Source organism: Danio rerio, chromosome 17 (genome assembly GCF_052040795.2).
Source record: "Danio rerio strain M-AB ecotype USA chromosome 17, GRCz13ab, whole genome shotgun sequence".
Lineage (NCBI taxonomy): Eukaryota > Metazoa > Chordata > Actinopteri > Cypriniformes > Danionidae > Danio > Danio rerio.
This window is the reverse complement of record NC_141037.1, coordinates 2,270,636-2,284,563: the sequence shown is the minus strand read 5'-3', so window position 1 is coordinate 2,284,563 and position 13,928 is coordinate 2,270,636. Positions and strand designations below refer to the sequence as shown.

Genomic DNA, 13,928 nt, shown 5'->3' with positions numbered 1-13,928 from the left:
TTTAAAAGCACAAAAGCCATATATAGGAAATAACGAGAGTTGACAAATTAAAAAACTACATTTTTTTTATTTATTATTAAAATAAAATTATAATCCACACTGGAAATGTGGGTGCCTGTGTGTTTTGAGGGAGCCTAATAAATAATGAACATAACAAACACTGCCTGCTGACGCACACAGTTAATGTTGATTAATAAAATAAAGATAAATAATAAAAGCAATGTGTCAGAGACCCTTAAAAAACATGTTTAACTCAACAATGAAACATCAAACGATGCTAACAGCTTTTACATTGTCAATCAAATGAACTTAAACAATTAAAAAATGCAACAAATATTTGTTTGGGCAGAACTACAAAACTAAATGTAAAAGAAAAAGTTGCTTAAGTTGCACACTAGTTTGGTCATGTATAAATATCATTATATTACCCATATTGTATAAATATTATTGTCACTATAAGCCTACATCATGTTGACGATCAAACACACAATGTCATGATATCTCATGCGCTTGTCTTCTGACCGAGTGCATCTTAAAATACATGACTGACACTCCTCAGAGCTTGAGAAGCAGACATTCTCTATCATTTGTAATAAAGACTTGCAGGTTAAGGAAACAGCATAGGAAGTTGCCGCGGCTGTGGTGCAGATTAAAAGTTAAAAAAAGTATATGTATATGGACAGATAGGTAACTAGATAGAATAGACAGGGATATATTGATCTGTGCTCCGCTGCAGAGTTCAGACGCAAAAACCTCTCCCGCGGCGCGGACCCGCACGTCAGAAAGAGGTGTGACTCTCGGCTATTTTGATAAATACACAACTTCGTTACACAGATCCCAACATGGAAGTTTGTGATTGGGTCAGTCCAATGTCAATAAAGAAAAGAACCAATGGGCTGCAGAATATGTCACACAGGCGCTCTGTCCGGAAAAGAAACATCTTACTTTCAGAGCGGGACAGCTCACAGCACCGTCAATCACTGAGGCAGAAAGACAGGACAGTCTGCTAAGTGTTTTATGGGCCTGTTACGAACCGCACAGTTTTGCTGCGTGTATGTTCTTTCTGTCTCTCTCTTTCTCTCTCTCTCTCTGTACCGGGCCTGTCATTTTCTCAGGTACCGCCTACTTTGGAGCACTATTGGCTGACAGGACTGCCAATCCTAATCAACCGTGTGATGATGACTTCTCTCTCTGCCAATCGCGTTCGTTGCAGAGCCCTTTAAAAACGGAAGCGGCAACGGGGAGAGATCAGCTGTTGTTGTTTTGGCGTGTTGTCTGTTTGGTGGTGTCCGTGTGCGTTGTCGCTGTTACTGATGCGTACTTTGATTGAGATCTATTGATGTTGACTTTGAGTGAGTAACTGATGACTTTGAGTGAGATTTGTTTGAGAGTTCTGACGTGTGTTGCTAGCTACATCTATAGCCCGCTAATGCTCCATTCAAAACCTTCTGTGATTTGACAAGGGAGATCTGGAACAACATAGTAAGTCACGTGACATACATATTTGCACGCAGGATTATTGATGTATAGACACACTAGTTAGCGAAGTGCGCTAATTTTGTATTTTTATTTATTAGTTAGAGTAAGTTCAGGGCGCTTTGCGCTGAAGACTTTTCTTTTCATATTGTTATTTTCTCATTTAGTGGATTGGGGAGGAGATTAAGGGAATGTTTTTGTTATATTTATTTCTTTGATTTCCATGCGCAAACTTCAGTTCCCTCTCCTTGTCTTGGTTCTTTTCAAATTTATCTTATGGTTTGTAAATATTGTAAATAATGTGGGAGCAATAAATCTTTTGCGGTGCTAATTTGTTGTTTGGTGTTTTCTTTTGCCATTTTTCAACATCAGTTTATACTTTGGTCATCTTTATGTTACTCCTTTTAATACCCTAGACAAATTGCCATCAAGGATCATAACATGAAATGGGGCCTCGTCCGAGATATTTATCTGAGACATTAAATAAGATCAATTAAGGTAAGATAAAATAAATCATCTGGAATAAATTGAATTCATCAAGAAAATAATTTTAAAAAGTAATTTTTGAAATTTCTTAAATTGATCAGATGGTAATCTTTGAGAAAAATGACCAAAGAAAAGCTGTGTTGATGGCAACAGAAATTGCTGTATAGTAGTTGACATTTAGGTAAGTTGCAGAAGTAGCAGTTGGCAGCACCTCTTGAGCACGCGACACTTTAATTTAAAATGTTCAGTTTAGAGGAATTTGTTAAGAGTCCTTCATTGGAGCTGCTTGACGTTTGTCGGAAACAAGACTTGTTTTTGATTGCTGATCATTTTAAATTGGTAGTTAACAGACAGGATCGTAAAGCTGAAATTAAGCAGAAGTTAACAGAGCAGTTGGTTGAGCTTAATGTTCTTATCACGCCAAATATTGAAATGGATGAGACGGCTGATCATGCAAGCCTTGGTGATGAGGTGGTGACTTCTTTAGATATGGGAGATCAGAACGTGTGTAGTGGCAGTACAGATGCAGAAGCAGGGGTGGAGGCCGCTGTTGATACTAATGTTGGTTTGCCACCGTTTGAACCGTTCTCCCCATTCTCCATAGGTTCACGAGATGATGCGCGACTGAAAGTTCGCATGGCACGTCTTTATTATGATGCGCAAGAGCACACCCGTCGGGCTGAAATTGACTTGCGTTTGCAGATACGCAGACTCGAAATCGAGGCTGATACGCAGGTGAGACTGCGCCAGCTCGAGTTGGACGCTTCAAAGAAGGCTGTGGAGGCTATTAAGCCAGTTCCAGCTTCTTCCTCTTCTTCAAATGTATCTCCGGTGTCGACTTCATCTACTTCAAGTTTTGACGTGAGTAAGCACATTGCGCTTGTTCCACAATTCAGAGAATCTGAAGTTGATTCTTATTTTAATGCGTTTGAACGCATTGCGACTTCATTGCACTGGCCACCTGAGTTCTGGTCTTTGTTACTGCAATGTAAACTTGTAGGCAAGGCTATGGAAGTTTATTCTACTTTATCACTTGAAGAGAGTTTAAAGTATGATTCAGTTAAATCAGCAATACTTCGTGCATACGAATTAGTTCCCGAAGCTTATAGACAGAAGTTTAGGACGCATAGGAAAACTTCTAATCAAACTTTTGTGGAGTTTGCTAGAGAAAAGGGCACGCTTTTTGATAAATGGTGTGTAGCTAGTGATGTGGCAGATTTTAAATCACTGCGTGAGCTTGTTCTTTTAGAGGAGTTCAAGAATTGTTTGCCTGAGAGAGTGGTAGTTTATCTTAACGAACAAAAGGTAAATTCATTGTCACATGCCGCTGTTCTCTCTGATGAATTCATTTTAACTCACAAGAACGTATTTGTTCACTCACGTGTGGAGAATGCACCTGCCGTTCCAATTTTATCTAACACACAGTTTGTGCGCTCGAAAAATAATGCACCAAGAGTTGGCGATGAACGTAACTGTTACTATTGCCATGTAAAAGGTCATGTAATAGTTGACTGCCCCCGACTTAAACGAAAACAACAATCACAAGCTAAACCTGTAGGTTTTGTAAAGACTTTTAATCAGAGTGTGGTTGAAAACTCAAAAGATAAGGTGGAGGAGACGTTCCGTCCTTTTATTCTTAAGGGGTTAATTTCTCTGACTGGTCGTGATGAGGATCAAAAGGAAATCACAATGCTTCGTGATACAGGCTCGATGCAAAGTTTTATTGTTGAAAGTGTGATCAAATTTTCTGATGAGACGTCATGTCATTCTAGTGTAGTAGTGCAAGGAATTGAAATGGGATATGTAAAGAGACCTTTGCATAATCTGCATTTAAAAAGTGATCTATGTTCTGGATTTGTCCGTGTTGCAGTTTGTTCTTCACTGCCTATGAAAGGGGTAGATTTTATCCTGGGCAATGATTTAGCCGGAGGAAAAGTCATGCCGTTATTAGAAGTTCTGGATGAACCGACAGAATGCACGTCTGATGAGGTGGGTGAAGCCTATCCTCATGTTTTTCCTGTGTGCGCTGTCACTCGTGCGCAGTCGCGCAAAGAGATTGAATTGAATGACTCTTTCTTTCCCTCTGTTGTAAATGGAGAGGAAAATTTGAACTTTGAGAAAAAGAAACCAGAAAAGGTGAGGATTTTGCATGATGTAACTGACAAGAATTCATTGCTTTTAAAGATCACACGAGAAAAATTGATCACTGCACAGAAAGAAGACAAAACATTGACTACACTTTTTAATGCTGCAATTTCACATGATTTGGCCAAGACAAAACAAAGCGCTTACATTTTAGACAACGACTTGTTAATGCGTAAGTGGTGTTCGTCACCTGACAAGGCAGAATTGGATGCTTTTTATCAGATTGTTGTTCCTGCCCCATATCGCCCACATGTGTTATGCTTGGCACATGATCATCCACTTTCGGGTCATCTGGGTGTAAGGAAAACTTACAATCGGATTTTAAAACACTTTTTCTGGCCTGGATTAAAAAGTGATGTAACTCGTTATTGCCGTTCTTGCCATGTTTGTCAAATTGCGGGAAAACCAAATCAGGTTGTTCCACCAGCACCGTTAAAACCCATACCTGTTCTTGGCGATCCATTCGAACATGTCCTTATTGACTGTGTAGGTCCGTTTAAAAAGTCCAAAAGTGGTAATCAATTTCTGCTCACAGTGATGTGTTTAGCCACTCGATTTCCTGAAGCAATTCCTTTGAGAAAAGTCACTGCACCTGTTGTTGTTAAGGCATTAGTTAAGTTTTTCTCGACTTTTGGTTTGCCTAAAATAGTGCAAAGTGACCAGGGCACTAATTTCATGTCCAAGCTGTTCAAACAGGTCATGCAAAATTTAGGAATCACACATCGCACCTCCAGTGCTTACCATCCAGAAAGCCAAGGAGCTCTGGAGCGTTTTCACCAAACTTTGAAGTCGATGTTACGGAAATATTGCATGCAGACTGGTAATGAGTGGGATGAAGGTATTCCAATGCTGATGTTCGCGATTAGAGAGAGTGTTCAGGAGTCACTCGGCTTTAGCCCAGCTGAGTTGGTCTATGGATACCAATTGCGCGGACCTTTGAAGGTTCTAAAAGATCAAATTCTGGAAACTGACAATTCAAAAACGAATGTTTTAGAGTACGTAACAAAGTTTCGAGCAAGGTTGCAGACCGCTTGTTCAATTGCTAGAGATTCACTTGCCCGTGCGCAAAAAGAAATGAAACGAACATTTGACAAAAAGGCAGTTGCGCGTTCTTTTAAGCCTGGTGACGCAGTTCTTGTTTTTATGCCTATACCTGGTTCTTCACTGTCAGCTAAATTTTTCGGACCGTACGAAGTGAAAGAAAAATTGAGCGAGACTAATTATGTGATCTGTACACCCGACCGAAGACGAAAAACCCGCACTTGTCATGTGAATATGCTTAAACTTTATCATTCGAGGGCACAGGATGATGCTGAGAAAATGACGGATAATGCTGTTATTTCTGTTGTGGCTGTGACAGAAAATCCTGTTGATGCTGATGAAGATGGGCTTATGTTTCCAAGTATTTCTCAGTCTACCGTGAGTTTGTCTAATTCTGAGATTTTAAAAGATCTTGATTCACATTTTAAAAACTTGACTGTTGATCAGAAACGCGATCTTGTGACATTAATTTCTGAATTTAAGTGTCTGTTTAATGATGTGCCAACACTCACAAATGTCATTCAACATGACATTGATGTCAAAGATGCTCGTCCAGTCCGACAGCACGCTTACAGAGTAAATTCTGTGAAACGTTCAGTTATGCAACAAGAGGTTGACTATTTGCTGGATAATGGTCTTGCTAAGCCTAGCTCTAGTCCATGGAGTTCTCCATGTATTTTAGTGCCAAAATCTGATGGTTCTTTTAGATTCTGCACAGATTTTAGAAAAGTGAATGCACTAACGGTTCCTGACAACTATCCACTTCCTAGAATGGAGGATTGTGTTGACAATGTAGGATATGCCAACTTTGTGAGTAAATTAGACATGCTGAAAGGTTATTGGCAAATACCACTTTCGTCTAGAGCATCTGATATTGCTGCTTTTATCACTCCAGATGCGTTTGCACAATATACGGCCATGGCGTTCGGACTGCGAAACGCACCTGCTACCTTTCAGAGGTTAGTAAACACAGTTTTAGCTGGTATTCCTAATTGTAGCGCTTATTTGGATGATGTTGTTGTTTATTCCAGAGATTGGAGTGAACATTTGAAGTCATTACGTGATGTATTTCAACGTTTTGCAAGTGCTTCATTGACCCTTAACTTAGCAAAATGTGAGTTTGGTCAGGCGAAGGTGACTTATTTGGGAAAAGAAGTGGGACATGGTCAAGTTCGACCTGTGGAAGCGAAAGTTGAGGCTATATCTGAGTTCCCAGTTCCTACGACGCGACGTGAACTCCGAAGATTTCTCGGAATCGCTGGTTATTATCGCAGCTTCTGTAGAAATTTCTCATCTGTGGTTAGTCCATTAACTTCACTCTTAAGCCCTTCTAAATCGTTTGTGTGGGATGAAAAATGCCAATATGCATTTGAGAGTGTGAAAACACTGTTGAGTAGTTCACCAGTTCTTGCAGCCCCTGATTTAAATCGTCCATTCAAACTTGAGGTTGATGCAAGTAATGTTGGCGCTGGTGCTGTGTTACTGCAAGATGATAAGCAGGGTATAGCTCACCCGGTGAGTTATTTTTCGAGGAAGTTTAACAAGAATCAGTTAAACTATTCTGTGATTGAAAAGGAGACACTTGCTTTAATTTTTGCTTTGCAACACTTTGAAGTATATGTTGGATGTAGTGTACAACCTTTGATCGTTTTTACGGATCATAGTCCACTGACATTTCTTTCAAAGTTGTATAATCACAACCAGAGATTGACACGGTGGTCACTCTTCTTGCAAAGTTACAACTTGGATATTAGGCACAAGAAGGGAGTTGAGAATATTTTAGCGGATGCACTGTCACGAGTATAAACTTTTTTGTTTGTTTTGAAAAAGAGTTTATTCTTAAGTGGGGGAGTGTTACGAACCGCACAGTTTTGCTGCGTGTATGTTCTTTCTGTCTCTCTCTTTCTCTCTCTCTCTCTGTACCGGGCCTGTCATTTTCTCAGGTACCGCCTACTTTGGAGCACTATTGGCTGACAGGACTGCCAATCCTAATCAACCGTGTGATGATGACTTCTCTCTCTGCCAATCGCGTTCGTTGCAGAGCCCTTTAAAAACGGAAGCGGCAACGGGGAGAGATCAGCTGTTGTTGTTTTGGCGTGTTGTCTGTTTGGTGGTGTCCGTGTGCGTTGTCGCTGTTACTGATGCGTACTTTGATTGAGATCTATTGATGTTGACTTTGAGTGAGTAACTGATGACTTTGAGTGAGATTTGTTTGAGAGTTCTGACGTGTGTTGCTAGCTACATCTATAGCCCGCTAATGCTCCATTCAAAACCTTCTGTGATTTGACAAGGGAGATCTGGAACAACATAGTAAGTCACGTGACATACATATTTGCACGCAGGATTATTGATGTATAGACACACTAGTTAGCGAAGTGCGCTAATTTTGTATTTTTATTTATTAGTTAGAGTAAGTTCAGGGCGCTTTGCGCTGAAGACTTTTCTTTTCATATTGTTATTTTCTCATTTAGTGGATTGGGGAGGAGATTAAGGGAATGTTTTTGTTATATTTATTTCTTTGATTTCCATGCGCAAACTTCAGTTCCCTCTCCTTGTCTTGGTTCTTTTCAAATTTATCTTATGGTTTGTAAATATTGTAAATAATGTGGGAGCAATAAATCTTTTGCGGTGCTAATTTGTTGTTTGGTGTTTTCTTTTGCCATTTTTCAACATCAGTTTATACTTTGGTCATCTTTATGTTACTCCTTTTAATACCCTAGACAAATTGCCATCAAGGATCGTAACAGGGCCGATCAGATCATAAGCAGATGATCAGCCCGGCCCAAAAAGTACGTCGAAACAGCGGGAAACTGCCCGGCGTGTGCCCCTGGCCACAACAGGAAAAAAAAAAAACTGCGTTAATTGCGTAAATTTTTTTTAACGCGTTAATTATTTCAAATTAATCGCATGCGTTAACGCGTTCATTTTGACAGCGCTAAAATAAACATTACTTAACTTATGCAGTATAACTCTAAAATTTAACTTATTGCAATAAAAACATAAGAGTGAACAGTGGAGTTCAATGCTGAATACACTAATCAAGCAGAATCTGCCTTTGCCTTGATTTGCTCAACAAAGTCTCTACGTTGTCGTCTGTCCATCAGGTGTGTACATTTACACTAAATCATTTACAATATTTAATTGAATCATGGGCGTCACGATGGCGCATTGGGTAGCACAATCGCCTCACAGTAAGAAGGTCGCTGGTTCAAGCTTCGGCTGGATCAGTTGGCGTTTCTGTGTGGAGTTTGCATGTTCTCCCCGTGTTAACGTGGGTTTCGTCCGGATGCTCCGGTTCCCCCCACAATTTCAAAGATATGCGGTACAGGTGAAATGGGTGGGGTAAATTGACCATAGTGTATGGGTGTTTCCCAGTGATGGCTTGCTGCTGTTCTATTCTGTTCTGTTCTATTCTGTTCTATTCTGTTCTATTCTGTTCTATTCTATTCTGTTCTATTCTGTTCTGTTCTATTCTGTTCTATTCTATTCTGTTCTGTTCTATTCTATTCTGTTCTATTCTGTTCTATTCTGTTCTATTCTGTTCTATTCTGTTCTGTTCTATTCTGTTCTATTCTGTTCTATTCTGTTCTGTTCTATTCTGTTCTATTCTGTTCTATTCTGTTCTGTTCTATTCTGTTCTGTTCTATTCTGTTCTATTCTGTTCTATTCTGTTCTATTCTATTCTGTTCTGTTCTGTTCTGTTCTGTTCTGTTCTGTTCTATTCTGTTCTGTTCTATTCTGTTCTATTCTATTCTGTTCTATTCTGTTCTGTTCTATTCTGTTCTATTCTGTTCTATTCTATTCTGTTCTGTTCTGTTCTATTCTGTTCTATTCTGTTCTATTCTGTTCTATTCTATTCTGTTCTATTCTGTTCTGTTCTATTCTGTTCTATTCTATTATGTTCTATTCTGTTCTATTCTGTTCTGTTTTATTCTGTTCTATTCTGTTCTGTTCTATTCTGTTCTATTCTGTTCTGTTCTATTCTGTTCTATTCTGTTCTGTTCTATTCTATTCTGTTCTATTCTGTTCTATTCTGTTCTATTCTGTTCTGTTCTATTCTATTCTGTTCTATTCTGTTCTATTCTGTTCTATTCTGTTCTGTTCTATTCTATTCTGTTCTATTCTGTTCTATTCTGTTCTATTCTGTTCTGTTCTATTCTATTCTGTTCTATTCTGTTCTATTCTATTCTGTTCTATTCTGTTCTGTTCTATTCTATTCTATTCTGTTCTATTCTGTTCTATTCTATTCTGTTCTATTCTGTTCTATTCTGTCCTATTCTGTTCTATTCTGTTCTATTCTGTTCTATTCTGTTCTATTCTATTCTGTTCTATTCTGTTCTATTCTGTTCTATTCTATTCTATTCTGTTCTTTTCTGTTCTGTTCTGTTCTATTCTGTTCTATTCTGTTCTGTTCTGTTCTGTTCTGTTCTGTTCTATTCTATTCTGTTCTATTCTGTTCTATTCTGTCCTATTCTATTCTGTTCTGTTCTATTCTGTTCTATTCTGTTCTGTTCTATTCTGTTCTATTCTGTTCTATTCTGTTCTATTCTGTTCTATTCTATTCTGTTCTGTTCTGTTCTGTTCTGTTCTATTCTGTTCTGTTCTATTCTGTTCTATTCTATTCTGTTCTATTCTGTTCTGTTCTGTTCTATTCTGTTCTATTCTGTTCTATTCTGTTCTATTCTATTCTGTTCTGTTCTGTTCTATTCTGTTCTATTCTGTTCTATTCTGTTCTATTCTATTCTGTTCTGTTCTATTCTGTTCTATTCTGTTCTGTTCTATTCTGTTCTGTTCTATTCTGTTCTATTCTGTTCTGTTCTATTCTGTTCTATTCTGTTCTGTTCTATTCTGTTCTATTCTATTCTATTCTATTCTGTTCTATTCTGTTCTATTCTGTTCTGTTCTATTCTATTCTGTTCTATTCTGTTCTATTCTATTCTGTTCTATTCTGTTCTGTTCTATTCTATTCTGTTCTATTCTGTTCTATTCTGTTCTATTCTGTTCTATTCTATTCTGTTCTATTCTGTTCTGTTCTATTCTGTTCTATTCTATTCTGTTCTATTCTGTTCTATTCTGTCCTATTCTGTTCTATTCTGTTCTGTTCTATTCTGTTCTATTTTGTTCTATTCTATTCTATTCTATTCTGTTCTGTTCTGTTCTATTCTGTTCTATTCTATTCTGTTCTATTCTGTTCTGTTCTGTTCTATTCTATTCTGTTCTATTCTGTTCTGTTCTATTCTGTTCTGTTCTGTTCTATTCTGTTCTGTTCTATTCTGTTCTATTCTATTCTGTTCTATTCTGTTCTATTCTATTCTGTTCTATTCTGTTCTATTCTGTTCTGTTTTATTCTGTTCTGTTCTGTTCTATTCTGTTCTATTCTGTTCTATTCTATTCTGTTCTATTCTGTTCTATTCTATTCTATTCTGTTCTGTTTTATTCTGTTCTATTCTGTTCTATTCTATTCTGTTCTATTCTGTTCTATTCTATTCTGTTCTATTCTATTCTGTTCTATTCTATTCTGTTCTATTCTGTTCTGTTCTATTCTGTTCTATTCTGTTCTGTTCTATTCTATTCTGTTCTATTCTATTCTATTCTGTTCTATTCTGTTCTATTCTGTTCTATTCTGTTCTGTTCTATTCTGTTCTATTCTGTTCTATTCTGTTCTATTCTGTTCTATTCTGTTCTGTTCTATTCTGTTCTATTCTGTTCTGTTCTGTTCTATTCTGTTCTATTCTATTCTGTTCTATTCTGTTCTATTCTGTTCTATTCTGTTCTATTCTGTCCTGTTCTGTTCTGTTCTATTCTGTTCTATTCTGTTCTATTCTGTTCTATTCTATTCTGTTCTATTCTGTTCTGTTCTATTCTGTTCTATTCTGTTCTGTTCTATTCTATTCTATTCTGTTCTATTCTGTTCTATTCTATTCTGTTCTATTCTGTTCTATTCTGTTCTATTCTATTCTGTTCTATTCTGTTCTATTCTATTCTGTTCTATTCTATTCTGTTCTATTCTATTCTATTCTGTTCTATTCTGTTCTGTTTTATTCTGTTCTATTCTGTTCTATTCTATTCTGTTCTATTCTGTTCTGTTCTATTCTATTCTGTTCTATTCTGTTCTATTCTATTCTGTTCTATTCTATTCTGTTCTATTCTGTTCTGTTCTATTCTGTTCTATTCTGTTCTGTTCTATTCTATTCTGTTCTATTCTATTCTGTTCTATTCTGTTCTGTTCTGTTCTATTCTGTTCTGTTCTGTTCTATTCTGTTCTGTTCTGTTCTATTCTATTCTGTTCTATTCTGTTCTATTCTGTTCTATTCTATTCTGTTCTATTCTGTTCTGTTCTATTCTGTTCTGTTCTATTCTATTCTGTTCTATTCTGTTCTATTCTATTCTATTCTGTTCTATTCTGTTCTGTTTTATTCTGTTCTATTCTGTTCTATTCTATTCTGTTCTATTCTGTTCTGTTCTATTCTATTCTGTTCTATTCTGTTCTATTCTATTCTGTTCTATTCTATTCTGTTCTATTCTGTTCTGTTCTATTCTGTTCTATTCTGTTCTGTTCTATTCTATTCTGTTCTATTCTATTCTATTCTATTCTGTTCTATTCTGTTCTGTTCTATTCTGTTCTATTCTGTTCTGTTCTGTTCTATTCTATTCTGTTCTATTCTGTTCTATTCTGTTCTGTTTTATTCTGTTCTATTCTGTTCTGTTCTATTCTGTTCTGTTCTGTTCTATTCTATTCTGTTCTATTCTGTTCTATTCTGTTCTATTCTGTTCTGTTCTATTCTGTTCTATTCTGTTCTGTTCTATTCTATTCTATTCTGTTCTATTCTGTTCTGTTCTATTCTGTTCTATTCTATTCTGTTCTATTCTGTTCTGTTCTATTCTGTTCTGTTCTATTCTGTTCTATTCTGTTCTGTTCTATTCTGTTCTATTCTATTCTGTTCTATTCTGTTCTGTTCTATTCTGTTCTATTCTATTCTATTCTGTTCTGTTCTATTCTGTTCTGTTCTATTCTGTTCTATTCTATTCTGTTCTATTCTATTCTGTTCTGTTCTGTTCTATTCCATTCTATTCTGTTCTATTCTATTCTGTTCTATTCTGTTCTGTTCTATTCTATTCTGTTCTGTTCTATTCTGTTCTATTCTGTTCTGTTCTATTCTATTCTATTCTGTTCTATTTTCAGTTTAACGCAAAGCTAAATTAGTTTTTTTTTGTCTGTCAGTAGAAACACATGAATGATCGTCATTGTTATCATGATCACAATAAAGAGCAGAACATATTGCATTATATATTTAAAGTCCAAATTAATCATCCCTGCTCGTTCAGCACAAATAAACCCTGATGTTCTCCAGCGCTCTGTCGGATTTAGTCTCTAAATGTTTTTCCGGTTCGATTTTTCAGACGTATATTTTCCTGCAGAACAGATTGCTCTCGACTTCCTCCTCACATTTGTCTTATTAAACGAGTGCAGACTCTTGAAAACAAATGAGTTTTGCTCGTTCTCTGGACGCTCCATTCATTAAAGCAGACTGTGAGCCGGCGTTTATTGGAGAGCTGATAAATATTGTGTTACAGCCCATTATTGTGGCCTGTCGGATGTAATTGGGACATTATTAGTTTGCAGACGCAGATTTAATGTTTTTGAAAATTTCTTCTCACCAAGACTGATTTAAAAGCAAATCTGAAGTACATTAAAAATGGTGATATATTATAGCAGTTATAGAGTATAGAAAATGTTGTTTATCTATCATTCATTATATTCTTAGAGGCTAAATTTATTTAATAAAAAATACAGTAAATTAATTTATAGTGCATTAATCAATTTATTGTAAAAGTGTAAAATTGTATTTATTCTTGTGGTTTAAATAGAAAAAACTTTAATGATTTTTGTAGAAATGTTAGACTTTTTCTTTTCTTTTTTTTAAATTGTAAAACTACACTAACTTGTTTGAATCTGAATTACATTGAAATAACAGTTAGATTAAAGATCATTATTTATATATATATATATATATATATATATATATATATATATATATATATATATAAATATGTGTGTGTGTAAAAAAAAAAAAAAAAAAAAATATATATATATATATATATATATATATATATATATATATATAGAAAAGGGGGGCTTATAATTCTTCAACTATATGTATATACATATATATATATATATATATATATATATATATATATATATAGTTGAAGAATTATAAGCCCCCCTTTTCTTTTTTTAAATATTTCCCAAATGATGTTTAACAGAGCAAGGAAATGTTCACAGTATATCTGATAATATTTTTTCTTCTTGTTTTTTTTTTTTCCGGCTAGAATAAAAGCAGGTTTTAATTTTTTAACACCATTTTAAGGACAATATTTTAAGTCCCTTTAAGCAATATTTATTTTCGATAGTCTACTTTAAGCTGTATAGAAGTGTCTTGAAAAAATATCTTGTCAAATATTATGTGCTGTCATCATGGCAAAGATAAAATAAATCAGATATTAGAGATGGGTTATCAAAACTATTATGTTTAGAAATATGTTGGAAAAATCTCTCTGTTAAACAGAAGTTGGGGAAAAATATAAGGGGCTAATAATTCAGGGGGCTAATAATTCTGACTTCAACTGTATTGGTATTTATAATAAATATGTCACTAAAGTACATGTAGTAAATTATTCTTTATTTTCTTTGTGGAAATGAATTGTTAATCTTTTTTTCAGAAGAAATTGTTGTTGTTGTTTTTTGCAATGTAAAAATGTGATGTTTGAGTAATTTT

At 35.8% G+C, this 13,928-nt stretch overlaps 2 protein-coding genes across 2 annotated transcripts in view; both read left to right on the top strand.

Moving 5' to 3' along the window:
* The window catches only part of arhgap11a (Rho GTPase activating protein 11A), a 1,047,489-nt gene that overhangs the window by 46,762 nt on the left and 986,799 nt on the right, over window positions 1-13,928 (top strand). The gene's annotated exons all lie outside the window — the stretch shown is intronic.
* dnajc17 (DnaJ (Hsp40) homolog, subfamily C, member 17) overlaps window positions 1-13,928 on the top strand; it is a 109,673-nt gene that overhangs the window by 41,743 nt on the left and 54,002 nt on the right.